The sequence below is a fragment of the Phyllostomus hastatus genome, unplaced genomic scaffold, assembly GCF_019186645.2.
Source record: "Phyllostomus hastatus isolate PE091 unplaced genomic scaffold, TTU_PhHast_1.1 phas_contig_86, whole genome shotgun sequence".
In the NCBI taxonomy this organism is placed as follows: Eukaryota; Metazoa; Chordata; class Mammalia; order Chiroptera; family Phyllostomidae; genus Phyllostomus; species Phyllostomus hastatus.
The window spans coordinates 43,534,157-43,553,053 of record NW_025333977.1 but is presented as its reverse complement, the minus strand read 5'-3'; the positions used below and the strand labels follow the sequence as shown (position 1 = coordinate 43,553,053).

At 38.1% G+C, this 18,897-nt stretch overlaps 1 pseudogene; it reads right to left on the bottom strand.

Moving 5' to 3' along the window:
- Window positions 1-9,858: 9,858 nt before the first annotated feature.
- On the bottom strand, window positions 9,859-17,800 carry LOC123827351 (annotated as a pseudogene).
- Between the last annotated feature and the right edge of the window lie 1,097 nt (window positions 17,801-18,897).

Below are 18,897 nucleotides of genomic sequence, written 5' to 3'. Positions count from 1 at the left end.
TAAATTCCTTTATCTATAAAGTCAATGTAAGAAAACCAACCTTCCTATATCGAAATGTTGTAATTATGAACAATACTCAGTGCATGCTGTGTGTTTGCATAGTACATACACGAACACATCAATATTTACTATTAATTATAATCTAAAAGTTGCCAAATAATGGATTTTAAGTAAAATACAGACTGTCATAATTGTAAATTTATAATATAGCAAAGGTAAGAGCTCATTTTAACTTCCATTTAAAATTCAGAGGCAAAGAAGCAGATCTCAGTGATACGCTTTGATTTTCTTGGGCTAAGGACTCCTAAGGGAAACAGATTGATTATACTGTCTACTCTAAGAAAATTTGTATCTCCTGGTAAGGGGAGAACTATGAAGAAAGAACAGGCCTAGACCAGCAATATCTCATAGGAATTCCACCTTAATGAGCCCAACTGTAGACCTGGAGATAATGTAGCATTGGCCAGCATAGAGCCGGTTCACAATTTTAGCAATCAATGGCAGTGAGTAGATAATATTCTGGGAGCAGCAAGAATCAGCAGCAAAGACTGAAGTAGAAACCAGTGCTTTAATGATGTAGAATAGCCACCTTCCACTTCCTTGGCATCTCAAACAAGCAGAGAAAGCACTCATTAGTTGGGAATCAGGGAAGAATCAGATGGCTTCGTGTGAACACTGCTAGTAATGTTGGGGAATATTTGTGGAATGGGACACCTGTCCCCATCTTAGTATATGAAAAAGAGTTTGGCGTGCTATTTTGAATGTAACACTTTTATATTCAGAAATAGGTGAGTACTTTAACAAAAAAAAATCAAATGAAATTTGACAGTATTTTGATGTCTACATCTAAATAAGTATTTCATTTCAGTCATTGTTGATGCTGATTTATTTCCACTATTATAAATCTTTAAGATTGTCTCTCTCCCTTTCTGTCTCTCTCTCTCTCTCTCTCTACCAAATAAAAAAAAACCTGACAGAGGTGAAATTGATAATGTGCAGGAGAAACACAAGTTGGGGTGATGAGATCCTGAACCAATGAACTAAGATCTGCTCATTTTAGTATTTCTTTTAGCCCATCCCCCCCATTTTGTGTGATTTATTTCTCAGTTTGGTACCTGCCTGTGACTCTGGGACTTTCAGTCTCCCCAGCCAGCCCTTCACTGGTAAATGACTAGTGAAGAAGTATGAAAATCCTATTTCTTTGCCTCACATTAGAATACACTTGATTGTGTATTTCATATTTCAGGGCTACACTGTATGATTAAGCTGAGGCCAGGATCAGCTGAATTTATACCCATACTGATGAACTAGGGCTTCCATCTCCCTATTCTGCTTCTACTCCATGACCACTCTTTCCTAATAAAGCCCTGCTCTCTGAATCCGCTTCAGGGAAACATAGCCCAAGACAGATGTATAGGTTGCATTAAAAAAGACCACCCTTATTCTATAGATCATAAACTGATCCTCACTGCCATGAACTAACAGGTGTTCCAGCAATGTCTGAATAGAAAGATTGGTTTATAGCTTTCCATGCAGTAGAACATTCATTACCACAGAAAAGAGGCAAAAGTGGCTGAGGGATTGGGCTTTGAAGGCAGACATCTGAGTGCAATTTCAGTTTGTCAGTGAACTACTGTGAAGGCTTTGGATAAGTCACTGATTCCAGTGAGGCTTTTAGTTTCTTTATCTATTACTCAGAAATAATGAGAATATTCACCTTCAGAGTTTACCTGAGGAGCCATAAGATCATCACATAAAGAGTTTACCACATGGTAAACAATCAACAAATATTTCCATTATTAATATTTTAAGATTGGGTTAATACATTAAAACTAGCTAAATATTTTATAATCATGTTACAAACATACACATCTGAAACCAATACAATTTTACATGTTAAAATTTTATAAGTTGTATATATGTGTTTACATTTTAGAGAGAGAAAGAGAGAAAAACAATGATTTGTTGTTCCATTTATTTATGCATTCATTAGTTGATTCTCGTATGTGTCCTGACTAGGGATCCAACCTGCAATCTTGGTATATCAGGATGATGCTCTAACCATCTGAGCAACCTTGCCAGGGCCATATAAATTATTACTTTTATTAATAATCCATTTTCCATGGATTGCCTTCAATTTTGAAATCAGAAACATATAACTTGGGAATGCTGTGTCTTACTCACCAGTGCTTTATAGTTGTGAAGTACAAAAACCACATGACACTTCCCCATTTTGTGATTTTCATGATATTTCAATTTTATAAAACAAATGGTATCTGAATTTTATGTATTAAATTAGTCCACATGAAACCACATTATTACACATCATCAGAGGAAAAACTTTACATAAATTTCAATAAACAACTTTAACTTCCTCAATCCTGAAAAAGCCACTCCTTTACCTGGAGACTGTGGCTGTGCCGTGCTGGCAGTTATGCCCAATTCCGAATCTCTCCAAATGTATGAAATAAACCAGAATCGATTCTTCCAAGATTGTTCTCCCTTGATTTTTAAAGCTATGTATATATGTTTACATAGAAGAAAATTCTATCTATGTTCAGGATATACTACATTTATGTTAATAGCACTTCATGTAAGTAACATTTGGTAGTGAAAATCTTATGCTGTGCAGTTGTAAGAAATAATTAAGGTAACAAATTTATTATCCCAGAATGCTCAGACCAATATATAATTTAACGTGGATAATCTTATATCTAGATTTTAAAAGTCAATTACATGAGGAAAGAATTAGATATAGCTTATTTGACAACAAATCACAAAGGGAAATATCCTGAGTACTTTAATAATTCTCAAAATTAACACTATCACATATAATAAAATGGCAATACAGTCCCATGGTGTTCAAGGAAGTATAGCATTGTGACCTCAGGAATTCTCTTGAAGTCATTTCTAGGCAAAGAAATGTGAACATTTTTTTCACTATTGAAGTTTTATTATATTAGGAGGAATACACTGAGTTGCAAGTAACAGAAAACTAGCTTATTTAGAGCAGTTGCTTCAGATGTAGCTTAATGTGGGTGATCACTCAAGGCTCCAAGGGCCCACTTTTTTTTCCCTTCTCCCATTATAGCTTCCTCTGGGTCAGTTCCACACTATGAGTCCTAGCGTTACATACTTCCACGTTCATTTTAAAAATCTTTGTATGAGAGGAAGCACAGTGTATGAGGAAAAACACACTTTGATGGACTCCAGAGATGGATAACCTTCACTGAAAACCTGATTCTACCACTTCTTAGCAATGTGACCAAGACAAGTTAGTTAACCTCATTGTGCTTGGGTTTCCTCATATATGAATGGGAATAATAATAGTACCAAATCATGGATTTAGTAAAAGGACTTAATGTGTTAGTATTTGTAAAGCATTTAGAATATGTCTTAGAACACAGAAAGTAATATGTAAAAACTAAAATGTTACCCAGAATCAAATCCAATACTTGACACATAGTAGGTACCAGAACAATGGATGATAATTTAATAAACTGAAAGGAACTCTTAGCAAAATCAAGCCTAATAACAGCTATGATCACCAAGTGTGCAGAAACTTGCTATATGGAGAAAATTTGAATAGTACTGGACAAGAAATTGCCCATTGCACTCAATGGCAAATCTTACCTATTAAACTTGCTCTGTTTTTCTGGAGGTCAAATTAGGGCCAAGGGACAGAGAACAGCTGAATAACTCTGGTAGTCCTATTTACCTGATAGGGTGGAACAGGCTGATGTTAATGAGAAATCCCAGTCACTAGAAACGTTCAAGCAGAATGTATTAGAAAGAGTCACTGCAATGTGAAGTAGTTTTGAAAAAGTAATGATGAAAATACACTCTATCCCTCAAGAATTTATCTACATATTTGGTGGTGTGTATTAAAATACAGAATGGTTTTGCAGAACCCTGCATTCCTTAACCTCTGCCAGCCTCCCAAATATCATTCTCATTTTGTCATTCTTGTTTTTGTTACATAAAAAATTAATGAAAAAAATTACTTCATGTTGAGAGTGACCAATAGACCAATGTAAATACCAATACTATGCAATTACAGATAGGGAAGAATAGATGTGTTTTAAGACCATTGACAAATTGATGGATTTCAACAGAAATATTAAAAGAGAGAAAAAAGTTTTAGAAATAGAATTATTATGACAAATATATGGTTAGATGGCCAGTGTCTCATTGAAGTTGAAATCTACATTGCCAATCTTTGCTGCAACAGAAGGAATGAACTCCTGTACCCTTGCAGGGAAACTGGTAAATAGAGTTCATTCTGGAGTAGGAAGGGGAGTGAAAGTGCTACTTTACAATTTATGCAAACTCTTTAATGAAATTGATTGAGTTATAAGGATCTAGAGTCTCTACACTCTCCTTTGGGACATACTTCTATTACCCACATTTACACTATTCTTGGATACTTATCCTCAACACTTGTGTAGTTATGCCATATACATGCAAAATTCAGATACAGAAGAAAGCTAAACCATTAAAGCAACATAAACAAAACACACAAGTCTCTTGTTCCATGAGTATTCACTACAGCCTAGAAATTCTGTATATGATATTATTTTTAACTTGACTTCCAAAAATTGTCATTGCATATAAGCTATGCCCACCCAATTCATCATTTCATCTTTCAACTTCAGGGAGAAAAGGGAGATCTCAGAAAACCAGCTTTAAATTTGTCTTCCAAGTGAAAGCACCAGGGACTGATTTTCATTGTTTGCATGCTGGTTCATCCTACTCCTCCATGTTTCCTTTTGGGAGATTGCTCCTCATTTGTAAATTACCTCATAAAATTGCTTTCTATATTTAAATTGCCATTTTTTCTATTAATATGCAGGTATTAAGCACATTTGAAAGCAGTTCAAATAATGCTAACTTCATCAACTAACAACAAATTTAAGCAGCAGAGCAATGCAACAAAACAAAAACATCCCATCAGTCACAAGGTGACATATTTATTGGGCATATTTAATTTCCTTTTATATATTTTTGTTATATGTTACCAGAAAATTGAAAATAGAACTCAAGCATTAGTCACTTAATTTAGAAAGCTGATTTAGAAAACAAAAGCCAAAATATATTTTTACCATCATCCTGTTTTGCAAGTTAAATCCAGTTTGCAATATGGCTATTTTTCTTCAAAAGACTTGTCAGGTTCAGGAATAAATTTCTGCTTAAAAAATATAGAAAGTATCAACAGTATAGAAAGTTGAACCTCATAATGTATACATATATCAATGGGTCTGAAAAATTTCAATAATAATAAAAAGGAAATGTATTAACTAAATATTATACACCAAGCAATGAGGGCTTGCAAATACCTTGTCCAAAACAGCATGGCTACTCTGAGATTTATTTCTCAATCTCAAATACACATACATTTCTCTCTAAAAGTTTTACTGTGAACAGCTGTTCAAAAATAAAACAGTAGTTTTTCAAAAATATGTTGAAGATAGTCATCATAATAAAAAAGCACTTGCTATGCTTATTTTCAGTATAAATGTTATAAAGAAACACAGAAAAATCAACTGCATTTCTATGGACTAAAAATAATCATGAAAAAAACAAAAATTAAATAATATCAAAACAACTCCAAAGAAAATGAGATACTTAGCTATGCAGTTAATAAAATACACACAGAAATCCTATGCTGAAAATTATGAAATGTTGTTGAAAAACATCAAAGATGACCTAAATAAATAAAACTTCTGTGTTCATATATTGGAATGCTCAACATAATTAAAATGTCAATTCTCCAAATTTATAGTTTTAACATAATTCTTATCAATTTTCTGGTAAGATTTATTTTGAAGTAATAAACAAGATTATGTGTATAATTATGGAAAGGCAAAGAGAAAGCAAAGAAATCATGCCAAGACTGCTAGGCTAGGTGGAAAAGCCAATGGGCTGAGCCCACACCCATGTGTGGAGAATAAAGGGAAGGGATATCGGGCTGTGGAGGTTACTGCTAAGGAGCAAGGGACCTCAGGCCCACAACAGCCCCCTCAACTTAGCCCACAGTTCCAGTGTTAGGAGGAGAAGTCCCCATAACTTCTGGCTATAAAAATAAACAGGGATTGTGGCTGAGTGAGACAAAGGGCCTCTAGAGTCCCAGGCACTCCTCTTTAAGGGTCTGCACAAACACTTGCTTGAACTCACTCGCTCTGGGTTCTAGCACTACACAACAGGGACATACTAAACTTGCATACACAACAGGAAAATATTTTAGTTTACTGACATCCAGCCAAGAGATGGAGGGGCAGCTTTCTCCCAAAGAAAAGTGTTAGCAGGAGCCATTATTTCCTCTGAGTCCTTTCCACATAGAACTGACAAGTGGGTGCCATATCTGCGTGTCCATCAACCTAGCTAATGCTGCTAACCCACTTTCTGGGACCCCACCCAACATGAAGGCTCACACAAACCCTTTCCAGTGGCTTTTTCATACAAATGGTCTGACCTGGCTCATGCTTCAGACTTACCTAAAACCTCTCACAATTAGGCAGCATGTGTCCTTGGCATGCTAAGTATATCTTGGTAAGTGGCCCTAGGTCTGGCACTAGTGGCAGCTGGCCTTGGTTTGCAATTTTGCCTCCCCTGGCCACCCCCAAGTGCAGCACAAGAAACAGTCATCTGTAGATAACTTTGTTGGGTGGTCTGGGGTAAAGCATAAGTGGCAGCTGACCTCCACCTATAGCCCCCAGGAGATCCTAGAGACAAAACATTTGATGGACAGCTTCAGACCATGTAGAAGCACCACCTAACCTCCTCCATAAGGGTACACTAAAGGGGTGGACTCAGCAGGCCCTAGAACCCTGATGAAATAAGTCTTGCTTTGTGGGATGGGCTCCTGCATAGCTGGTCCTCCACAGTGGTAGCAACCAGTCAAATCAGCTGATCATCCTTGGGGTAAATTCCTCCAAAAACACACCAACAGCAATCAAGGCTCAACTACAATAGGAGGGAATAAACAGCCAACACAGAGGGCACACTGGCAATGTCCACCTCAGGTGATCAGGGAGGCTGTGCCACTGGATCCTAAAGGACACCTACTACATAAGACCATTCTACTAAGCCCCAGAGATGTAGCAATTCTAACACGTAGAAGCAGACATAAAGAGACAGTCAAAATGAAGGAACAAATAGACAGGTCCCCAATGAAACAACAGAACAAAACTTGAGAAAGAGAACTAAACTAAATGTAGACAAGCATCTACTAGATTCAGAGTACAGAACAGTGGCTGTGAGGATGCCCAATGAACTTAGGGAAAGAATTTAGTGAGAATTTCAACAAAGAGATAGGAAACAAAGATATAAAACTTAGAAAGAATGCTCAAAAGAACACCATAACTAAAATTAAGAATACATAACAGGAAATTAACAGTGGAGTACATGAAGCTGAGGATATAATAAGGGATTTGGAAGATAAGGGAACAGAAAACACCCAATCAAAAGAACAAAAAAAATGAGGATATTAAAAGAGACCTCTGAGACAACTTCAAATGTACCAACATTTGCATCATGGGAGTGCCAAAAGGAGAAGAGAGAGCAGGAGTTGAAAACATATGTGAAAAAATGATGGAAAACTGCCCTAACCTAGAAAAGGAAATGGACATACAAGTCCAGGAAGTGCAGAACATCCCAAATATGATGAACCCGAAGAGGTTTACACCAAGACACATCATAATTAAAATGTCAAAAGTTAAAGACAAAGATAGAATCTTAAAAGCAGCAACAGAAAAGCACTTAGTTACCTACAAGGGAAGTCCCATAAGATTGTCAGCTGGTTTCTCAACAGAAAATTTGCAGGCCAGAAGGGTTTGGAAAGAAATATTGAAAGTGATGCAAACCAAGGACCTATAACCAAGATTAATCTACCCAGAAAGCTATCATTTAGAATAAAATGACAGTTAGGGAGCTTCCAAGGAAAGAAAAAGATAAGAGTTCATCACTGCCAAATCAGTATTACAATAAATGTTAAAGGGCCTTCTATAAGAAGAAGAAGGGGGGAAATTAATAATATGAATAATAAAATGACAATAAATACATATTTATCAATAATTACTTTAAATGCAAATGATTTTAAAGTAATTTAAATCCATTAAAATTCCAATCAAAAGCCATAGGGTGGCTGAATGGATAACAAAACAGGACCTTAAAGATGCCCCTACAAGGACTCACCTCACATCAAAAAACAGGGATGTAAAGTATAGCAAGAGAACACAAAATGATCCAGTGATGCCACTTCTTGGTACTTATCTGAAGAAAACTAAAACAATAACCAAAAGGACCTATGCATCCATGTGTTCATTACAACATTATTTATAATAGCCAAGATATGAAAGCAATCTAAGTGCCCATCAACAGGTATGTGAAATGATATGTATATACAATGAAATATGACTCAGCCACAAAAAAGAATGAGCTTTTGCCATCTGCAACAACATAGATGAACCTAAAGAGTATTGTACTGAGTAAAATAAGTCAGAAAGAGGAAGACAAATACCAGATGATTTAACTTATATGTGGAATCTGAAAAACAAAATAAATAGCAGAACAGAAACAGACTAATAGATACAAAGAATACTTTGTTTTCAGATAGCGGGGTGTTGGGACATGGGTGAAAAAGGTGGAGGGATTAAGAAGTTCAAATTTTTACTTACAGACTAGTCAAGGGATGTAAAGTGTAGCACAGTTAGTAATATTCTAATAACTATGTATGGAGTCAGATGGGTGCTAGATTTATTGGGGTGATCACTTAATTATATAATGTATAATCAATGGGTTGTACACCTGAAAATAATATAATTTTGAATGTCAACTGTAATTGAAAAGTAAAAACATCTAAAATCAAGAAAAGAATAGCTAAACCATCTTTAAAAATGAATAAAGGGTTAATAATTAGGTAGATTTTAAGACTTTATATTTAGCTATAGAAATAAAATTGTGTGGCAGGACAGATACTTAGATCAATGGAACAGAATAGAGAACCCACATGAAGGTCCTTCACTGAAATAGAAATAGACCCACATGAATATGCTTAGCTAATTTTTAACAGGTATACAAAAAAATCAATGGAAAGATCACCTTTCAACAAATGTTGCCAAAGAATTGGATATCTAGGCAAATAAAGTTACCTTTATGTCTCGTAACATACACAATTTAACTAAAAATAAATAATTGCTGTAAATGTAAAATGTAAAACTATAAAACTTTCAGGAAAAATAAAAATAGGAAATTTTCTAGATCCAGAGGTAGGCAAAGAGTTGTTGGATATTACCTCCCAAAATCATAATTCACAAAGGAAATTTTGATAAATTGGACTTCATCAAATTTTTTAAAGTTCGGTTTCTGAAAGACTTTGTTAAGAGGATATACACAATGTGTGGAACTATATACAAGCTGCATGTTATGAACTGAATATTTTGTTTCCTCAAAATCCACACATTGAAACCCTAACACCCCAGTGTAGTTGTATTTGGAGATGGGACCTCTAAAGAAGTAATTAAAGTCAAATGAGGTCAAACAGGTGGAACCCTGGTCCAAAGCATCAGTGTCCTTATAAAAGGAGACACCAGAGTGCTCACTGTCTCCCTGCCCTGTGAGGAAACAGTTAGAAGGCAGCAGTTGTAACTCAAGGGGAATGTTCTCACCAGACACCAGTCCTTCTGGCACCTTGATCTTGGGCTTCTCTGCCTCCAGAACCATCAGAAAATAAACTTGTTGCTTAAGCCACTCAGTGTATAGTGTTTTGTTTGGCAGCCTTATCTAATATATCACAATGGAATAAAAGACTAGTATTTAGAATATTTAAAGAACTCTCAAAGCTCAACATAAAAGAACAAACTATCCAATTAGAAAATGGGCAATGCTGCCTGAGGCTGAGGTCTGCTAAGCCAGGTGGAAGCTACTGCTATTGCTGCCCAAGCTGATGCCAAGCTTGTGCCTGTACCCAGTTGCTCCTCCACCACCAGCTGCCTCTGCTTGCTGTGGCCCAAGGGCCCCACCATGGACACATTTCTACTGCTGCTCCAAGTGGTCCGTGAGATGGTGACTGGTGGAGACACGCTGGGGGACAGCTTCAGACTCTCCTCCTCACCATCCAGCAGCTTGTGATAGGCACTGATCTCCATGTCTAGAGCCAGCTTGATGTCCAGCAGCTCCTGGTATTTGACCAACTGTTGCTGCATCATGTCCCACATTTCCATCATCTCCAGCTCCTGAGCACCCAGTATCTTCAGGAACCTGTCATAGTCCCCTGGCCATGGCCTCCTCCAACTCTTGGATCTGGTCCTCAGCTGCACCAACCTGCTTCTGGAGGCCGGAGAGATGGTAGCTGAAGGACTCGACCTGTATGCCTGCCTCCTTCAGCTCCTCACGGGCAGCACTGGTGGCCTTGTCATTCAGGTCAGAGCTCAGCTTGGCACTGTCCAGCTTGGCCTGGTAGGCCTGCTCCAGCTGCAGCTTGTAGAGCTGCATTTCTCATCAGACTGGCTGCACAACTCCTCTACTGCCTGTGCCATCTTCAAGTCGTACTCTTGCCGGTGGCAGGAGAACACCTTCAACAGGTGCCACTCTGCCAAGGGCTTGTCTCCCACACCTCAAAGATCTTCTTGTGGAAATCGAACTCCTCCTACAGGCCCTGACAGCAGTTCTCCAGGTCCATGCACATCAACATCTACTTATCCAGCGGATTCTTGGCAACTGCATGACCACCCTCTACCTTGGCCACCTGGGCCTAAAGCTCAGTCACATCACTCCCAAGGCTTCACTTATCACTGAGGGCAGCAGCCAGCTCTGCCTCACTCTGGCAGAACAGGAACCCCAGGTCCTTCGGGCACGTTGGGCCACTCCTGTGAATTCACCATCCCTCTTCTTGGAGTTTTGTTGGCCTCTTCCATCTTGGACCTATTCAAAAAGTAACTGCTCAGCCCTACCCCATAGTGTCACCATTCATAAACTAATTGGCATGATTTTTTATAATCACTGACAGTTTTGAGGTTATTAACAGGTGATTATTCATATTAGTCACTTTAATTTGGAGAACACACACCTAACTAATACCCAAATGCAAAGAACCACTCATACAAATAACATAAATATATATTACATTCAGAGTGCCTGAATAAAACATATAAATACTTTATTTTTAGGGTAAAAATTTATATAACCATGGTCTCTGTTCTCTATCATCATATATGTATCACATAAAAATATCTGTACTTGTGTATGTATTATTAAACTCTGAGATAGTTAAATACACACTGGGAAAGCAGTGATTAAAATGCCAAGCATCTTTGCTATAATAGAATTTACATTAGAGTATAAAGAGAATAAAATAAATGAATAAAGTAAGTAGGCTAGCTGCTAAGAACCACAAAGAAAGAATAAAGCAGTGTCAGATAGAGACTTGTGAAACAGGGTGGCCATCTCAATGAGGTTCTCAAGCAGGGGCCCAAAGCAAGGGAGAGAGTGGCAGTGCAGATATCTGGGGATGGAGTTCCATGTAAAGGAAAGCTCTGCAGTGGTCAAGTGCTCAGAATGTGAGGACAGCAGGTGGTTACTAAGGCCAAGGCATAACATGGAGTTAGTAGAAGAAGGTTAGATCAAAGAAGTGGTTGTGTGTAGATATTGTATGACCATCAGGCCAACCACGATAAGGAAGTTTGATTTTATATTCAGTACAATAAGAAATTCCTGGAAGATTTTGAGAAGAAGAAATAAAATCTGACTTACGTTTTCAAAGGATGATTCTGAACACTACATTGAGAGTAGATTGCATTATAACATGAATATGATTGTTAACGAACAAAAACAGGGAGGTTTGGCTGCTTGTCACCACAAAAAACAAACTTGGGGAGCAGATGCTGGTAACAGGAAAAAGGTTTTATTCAGACCCTGCACAGTCTGGGAGAGTGGTGGACTCCTGTCTTAAAATTCATCTCCTCCACAAACCAAGACAAAAGGCAGTGTCCAGAGTTCCTGTTCCAGTTTAAAGTCCTTTGAAACTTACAGGAGGCTGCTAAGCAGTCATCCAGGTAGCTTGGCTAGTTCCCAGCTGTTGTCCATTTCAGGCTCCCTCCTGAAGCCTGCAAATGGAGGTCATGTGACCTTGGGACATGCAGCTTCTAGGGGCGCAAGGTCATGTGGTCCTGGGAGGGAATGCATGAATGAACCAGTAAATGCATCACCAAGTGGACAACAGAGCAAGAGAAGCTCCCTCCTGGAGGCCACTGGCTACACAGCTGCTAAGGCCGTGTGGTCCATGCAGAGAATAGGCTAGTGCACTGTACCAGTGAAGATCACCAGGCAGCAGGCCATGAACCAGTAAGTTTTCTTTGTTTTCCTGAGATTATATTAGCTTGGGTATGGGATGAGCCAGGGGCTTTCTCAAAATGACCAATCGATTTCCCAAACTTTCTCATGTTTTGGGTGGGTCCACCTCCCAAATAATCTCTTCTTTCACCAGGCTAGACTGACAAGCCTCTTTGGTCCAGCACCTCACCCTACAGCATTTTGACTTCTATAGCACATGTGCCTGCCTTCCTCTGGCCCCACTCCAGTCTGGTGAGGGGAAAGAAAGGCTTTTTCCTCTCCAATTGTCTTGTTAGCTTCTGCTCAACTTAGTGTAAGAACCTCTCTCTGCTTCTGTCTTGGCTGATGGGAGAGGCTCCCCAGTGTTCGGAAAAGACTATCTACCCTGGTAACAGAATCAGAAACCAATGAAGAGGGCTTATAGTAATCCAAGCAGGTGATATCAGTGTGTCCTAGAGAGGTAGTCATAAACACAGCACAAAATGGTGAAAATCTGTGTATATTTTATATGTGAAAGAAGATGCAGTATATGTGTCTTTATGAGGAAAGCATACTCGAATATAACCACACTGATAGATGTTGTGATAAAAGCCATTATGAAACTCCATACAGTGGGTAAAAAGAGGGAGTGTATTGGCTGAGGTCCCCTCAAAAACATATAAATTTATTTCACAACTTTAACAAAAAGATTTTATGTGAGAAGCCAGAACTTGTTTAAGAAACTGATAAAGGATGTTGAGGCAACCAGCAACTAACAACAATAGTAAGCTGTTAACAGATCTGGGTCTGAATAAGAGAAAGAAATAACGTTTCCAAAGACCACAGTGAGAGCAGAAGGCACAGAGGAGGGCCCCCATTCCCCTCTCTCTGTCTTGACTAGAGCTGCAATCAGCCACTGCCAAAAGTGTAGCTGAAAAAAGAAGAGATCAGGGGAAGAAATATGATTGTTCTATCTTTCTGTCTCCTAATCTCCTACCTGTGGTCCCCAGATGTCAAGCCCAGTAAGAAGCCAATTAGCCAGGGAGGCAGGGTGAGCAGCACATAAAAGAGAATAGAAGGGCTCTGATTGGAGGGAGAAGGCTTACCTGCAAGGGACTGCAAGAAGCTTTGTTTTGGGAGAGGAACGATCAAATAAGGTGACACAAAGTTAGGCATATTGCTAAATAATTTCTAAGTGGGAATGAATACATAGAAAGTAGTAAGAGGGTAGAGTCAGTGAGAAGTCAACAAAATGGTTGCAGTTAGCCTATGACACCCAATTTTAAGAGGACAGACCATAATCTCTCCCATCAACATATGCCAATGCTCTTGTTTCATCAGAGCTTGGTCCAAGCATGTGTCTGGCTTAGCAAATTTTATTTTTATTATTTTATTAATTTTTAATATCATATAGCATTCATGAATACATTCTCAATTGAAAATATTCAAACATTATATGAAACCCTAAAGCTTGCTTTAACCAAGCCCCCAATTTAAATCCTCTGGATGCAACTATTAAAAAAATATACAGAAGAGCTCTCTTCCTACCTCCACAAGTTTGTCCAAAATTCCTTGGCATGAGACTAGATCAGAATATGTAGATCACAGAACAACACAGACTTAGAGCAAACCCTGTGGTATGTAAGAACCGAGTACACAACACAGTGCAAACTGCCTGTATTCTGGGAAATCTAAGACAATGAGATGTATTGTGTATGACTTTAAAACATAATTATCATGTGAAGTTATTGACACCTTTTAATGTGAAAATACAATAAATCACATTATTCTGAGTGGCATATGAATGGAACCTAGTTATTTCCATCCTTAATAAGTTGGACATTAATTAATTTAGATAATTACATATATTTTACCTAAAAATAAAATTCTAAGCATATAATTAATAATCATCTTCATCTTTTTAAAATATTAGATGTCCTCCTCAGCATAATAATAAGTAAGCTTGCCTTTTCTCAAAACTATTCAAGACTTACATTAAAAGGATTCACATTACAACTTGAGTTTTATTTGAGGTCACATTGCATGCCCTCAAAATGCATTTTTAAAGATGCGATGAGAAAATGCCTGCAAATTAAGGGTAATGCCTAATTGCTATTAACTAACCTAGAAAATATTCCTGTTAAGAATATATCCAAATCTGTGTGGAAGACATAGAAACACGAAGAACCAAAAATTGCTTTAGTTACCTCAGCATACAAGTAGTTCTTATAGATAGAAAGAGAACAAATTGTATTTTTAAACTGAAGTCAAGGAATAAGTGTTAAGATTTTTTACAAGAAACTGTGGGACCAGCCAAGCCATAAAAATGTGGGGACAGCAGCCTGCTATAAATTTTTCTGGCAGTGATGCCTGTGATCCTAATCCAAGTTACTGAAACCCTGTAATACAATAATAATAAAAGCAATACAGCGTGAGCACAAGGCCTTTCAGATTGATGACAAACTGGTGTCTACCCTGAAAGGAACACACCAAATCAAATTAGTGGAGGGGAGATTAATAGAATTTCATCTATTTCTAGCATGGAGACTATAAGCTGTCTCATAAATTTCCTTTGTCCTGAGAAGGGATGGCTTGAGCGTTTTTGAAGTTAAGTGCAAAATGACCATCACAAGTGGCCTTCACTGTTGTAAGGTGAAGTTATTGAGTGGGGCCTTCGCTGAGCAAACATAGAGGAGCACTAATACCCTGCCTCAGAAGGGCAGTATGTCATGGTGGTTACGAATTTTGCCTCTAGGGCCAGATGACTGGGGTTTGAATTCTGGCTCCACCACCAACTAACTCAGTGATCTTGGACAAGTTTCTTAGTATTTTTATTTCTCATTCATATAATGGGTATAATAATAGCATTTTCCAGCTGATAGAGTTGTGAGGACTTATAGGATAAATACTGGACATAAAAAGTGCTTACAACAGGGCCACAGAAGTTTGTATTCCCAGCTTTTCTCCTAGATATGACCCTCCAATCCCTATCAGAATGGCTACTGATGAAGTAAAGGCAAAAGGAAAAATGAGAAGCAGAATGGATCTCTGCAGTCCAGGCTCACCTCAGGAAGTTCCAGATGGAGGAAAGGAGACATCAGTGTCTGCTGTGAGAGAGGATTTTCTATACTCTGATATGGAAAGCTTGAATTTCCTGTTAGCACTCACACAAAGGTCAGCTGAGTCCTTATGGGGATGAAATAAGCATTACAGCTTGGCCTAAAAACCCTGTTTTGTGTGTTCAAAGGCAAGAGTTATAATAATAACTCTTATGAATGGTTGTTAATAATATATAACATATATTATTAAGAGTCATCATAATAATATATGTAGACATATGAGCCATTTAAGAGTTAATCCTTCCAAACAGAAATACCCAACACTCTAGGCTTTTTACTGTGCATTTATTTTATTTAGTAAATTATACCCTGTCTTCAAAGGCGTGGGATCTGCTTATATGAGTTTTGTTTCTTTTATTTAGAATTATTCAAATTCACTTTATATGAGAATTGTATAACTAACTTGAGGCAATTTGAGAACACAAGGGATTCTTAAAAATATCATAGCCTATCATAGTTACATATCTTTGGTCTAAAACTACCTACTGTCAAAATTGGTTTGATTTTTATGATGTTTCTGCATTTTTTATTGTTGTTCAATTACAGGTGTCCCCATTTTTCTCCCATTACTTTCCCTTGTTCTATTCACCCCCCACCTCCCACTTTCAGTCCTCCCCTGTGGTCTTTGTCCATGGGCCCTTTAAACATGTTCCTTGACTTGACCCTTCCTGTTCTTTCCCCCATTACCTCCCTCCCCACTCCCATCTGATCACTGTCAATTTGTTCTTTATTTCCATGTCTCTGGTCTCTATTAGAGTAGAAAAAAAGATGCTGAGTATACCTTTTCCAATGTAAAGGGGCAGAGGGCACAGATATAGAAATGAATAGACATAAGATAAAATAGCCAAGAACAAATTAATAGCACTATGAAGATCTACCACAGATGCCACCCCTTCAGAACCATTCTGTCTTGCCTTGTCTTATTTTTCAAGTAAGATCAAGTTTTCTGAAGGGCATGGCTTGTATGTTACACTGCCTTCTGTCTTCACTGACTACCTAACACAGTGCTGTGCTGCTCTGCCTGCATTCACTGCCTGCATGATCACAGAGAGCCCAGTCTGTAAGATTCCATCTATTTGATTCAGACACTTCTATTTTTATTCCTCATCTCTCTCCTAAATGGAGTTTTAAGCCCAGCTGCCTACTTATTTAATATGATGATCTAAGATGCCTCAATGCCTGCTGAAGTGAATTCTTGACTTTTAGTTCTATAGCAGACGTTATAGTCTTCTGTGGTTGGTTTTCCACCCAATGCCCCTGAGAATCTTCTTACCAGCTTTAACAAGCTTTGAGCCTAAAGGCTTATACCTGTAACCTTCTGGTTTAGTCTAATATGGCTGACATAACAAAAATATCATAGAGTGGGAAGGTTAAACAACCTAAATTTATTTTATCACAGTTTTGGAGGCTTGTAAATCCAAGAGCAAGGTGCCAGCTGATCTGGCTCCTGATGAATGCCCTCTTCCTGACTTGCAGATGGTACCTTTTTGTTGTGTGCACACAGAATAGAGAGAGATCTTTTCCTCTTTTTCTTCTTATAAATCCACTAATTTCATCATGAAGGCCACACCCTAGTGAATGCCACTCATCTAACGTAAATCATTTTTCGAAGGCCTCATCTCCAAAAATCATCACATTAAGGAGTAGGGTTTCAATGTGTATGTAGATTTGGGGGAACAATTCGAGTTATAGCACCTTATTAAAAGGAAGCTCGTAGGCTATTGGAATTGTTTAGAAGCCACTGGGAAACTGTAGTGCCTGAGTTGATGTTTCTCTCCCTTGGTCCCAGAACCCAAGTGCTTTAAGGCAGGAGAACCCTAAGATGTAGATGCTCCAGTCCTTCCTTTGGATCAGGAATAGCCTGGGACTTATCTTGACATGAAATCCTTGCTCAACTTTCTCCACTTCCCTTTCCTCATTCCCTCACTGCCCTAGTCTCTCTGGGAAGGGTTCCCTTAGCAAATTACTTGCACACAAATTTTAGTTTCAGCAACTATTTATAACTTAAGACATACCCCAGAACATTTTCTTTCCCAAGGGCTAACACTCCTCCCTCAACAGCACCACCAAGAAATCCTGTTTCTCAGCCTCCAGACATCCTCATCATTCTCAATTTCCTTTTTTTCTCCACCTTAAGTATAATTTGTCAGAAAGTCTTGATGGCTTTACCTTAAAAATATATGCAAACATTTGCCTTTCACAGGACTTTCACTGTTACCCTCTCAGTTGGGTGATCACATAATGTGCTGTTCTTGAGAGTGAAAGGAAGTGCTACTAGTGATTCTGTGGTGACAATACGTACAAGCCAGGACCCTTCCCAGAAAACCGGGGTGTGTGCTTCCTCTCATCTTAGTCTCATTTACCATCTCTTCCATTTCGACAATGGCAAGAAGCATTTGTTTCAGTGTTGACCTACATCTATTCTCTACAGAGAAGCAAAAGCAATAATTCAAAAATGCAGATTGGGTCTTGCCACTGCCCTGCTCCAAAACCTTCAGTGTCTTCACATGACACTGGTCAAAATCCTAACTCTTTACCAGTGTCTACATGCCCTGTGTGGTTTAACATCTAAAGACTTCACTGAGTTCCAAACACACTGCACTCTTTGATGTTGGTGATGGTGGTGGGTTTTGTTACTGTTGTTTGTATTTTATACTCTAGACGTGCTTTCAGGACCTCTGTACTTACTGCTCCCATTGCCTGAAAAATTCTTCCCAAGAGGCTCATGTCTTCCTCAGTCCTTCCACTCAGGTACTAGCCTGTGGAAGATAAATCACCCTCCTTCTCATTTCACACTCTGATCCTCTATATTCTTTTGTAGCAATTATAATGACATGACATATTACTCGTCTTTCTTTATTTGTATTAGCACCATCCCACTCACTAGGATGAGTTCATTTCAAAGTCTCACCTTAGTCCATGGAGACTGGCACAGGGCTGGCATTCAAAATGATTTGTGGAGTTCTAATAAGTCCCTATTAACTTTTAAATTCCACTCTAAGACTTGCTTTTGGTCCTGGTCCATAAGGCTCAGTTGATTGGGTGTCATCCTACAAACCACAAGGCCATGGGTTTGATTCCTGGTCAGGGCCCATGCCTAGGTAGCAGGTTAGGTCATGGTCATGGTTCATAGGAAAGACAACCAATTGATATTTCTCACTCACATCAATGTTTCTCTCCCTCCTTCTTTCCCTCCCTTCCCCTCTCTTTCTCAAAAAAAATTTAAAAGACATTTTTTGTTTCTTGCTTTAGTTTATTGCTTTAGCTAAGAGTCTTTTTAGTTTTCTAAAAAACTAGATAGATTCTAAAATGTACTTCACCCTCTAATCCCTTTTCCTTTTAGAATTTATTGAATTTAATTTATTATTTGATGGTTCATTTTAGAAACAAAAGGAATTATTCACATTTAAATGAATAACAATTAATATCTGAAAATGAGGGTTTAAATATGTATACTATTTAGTGAAAACAC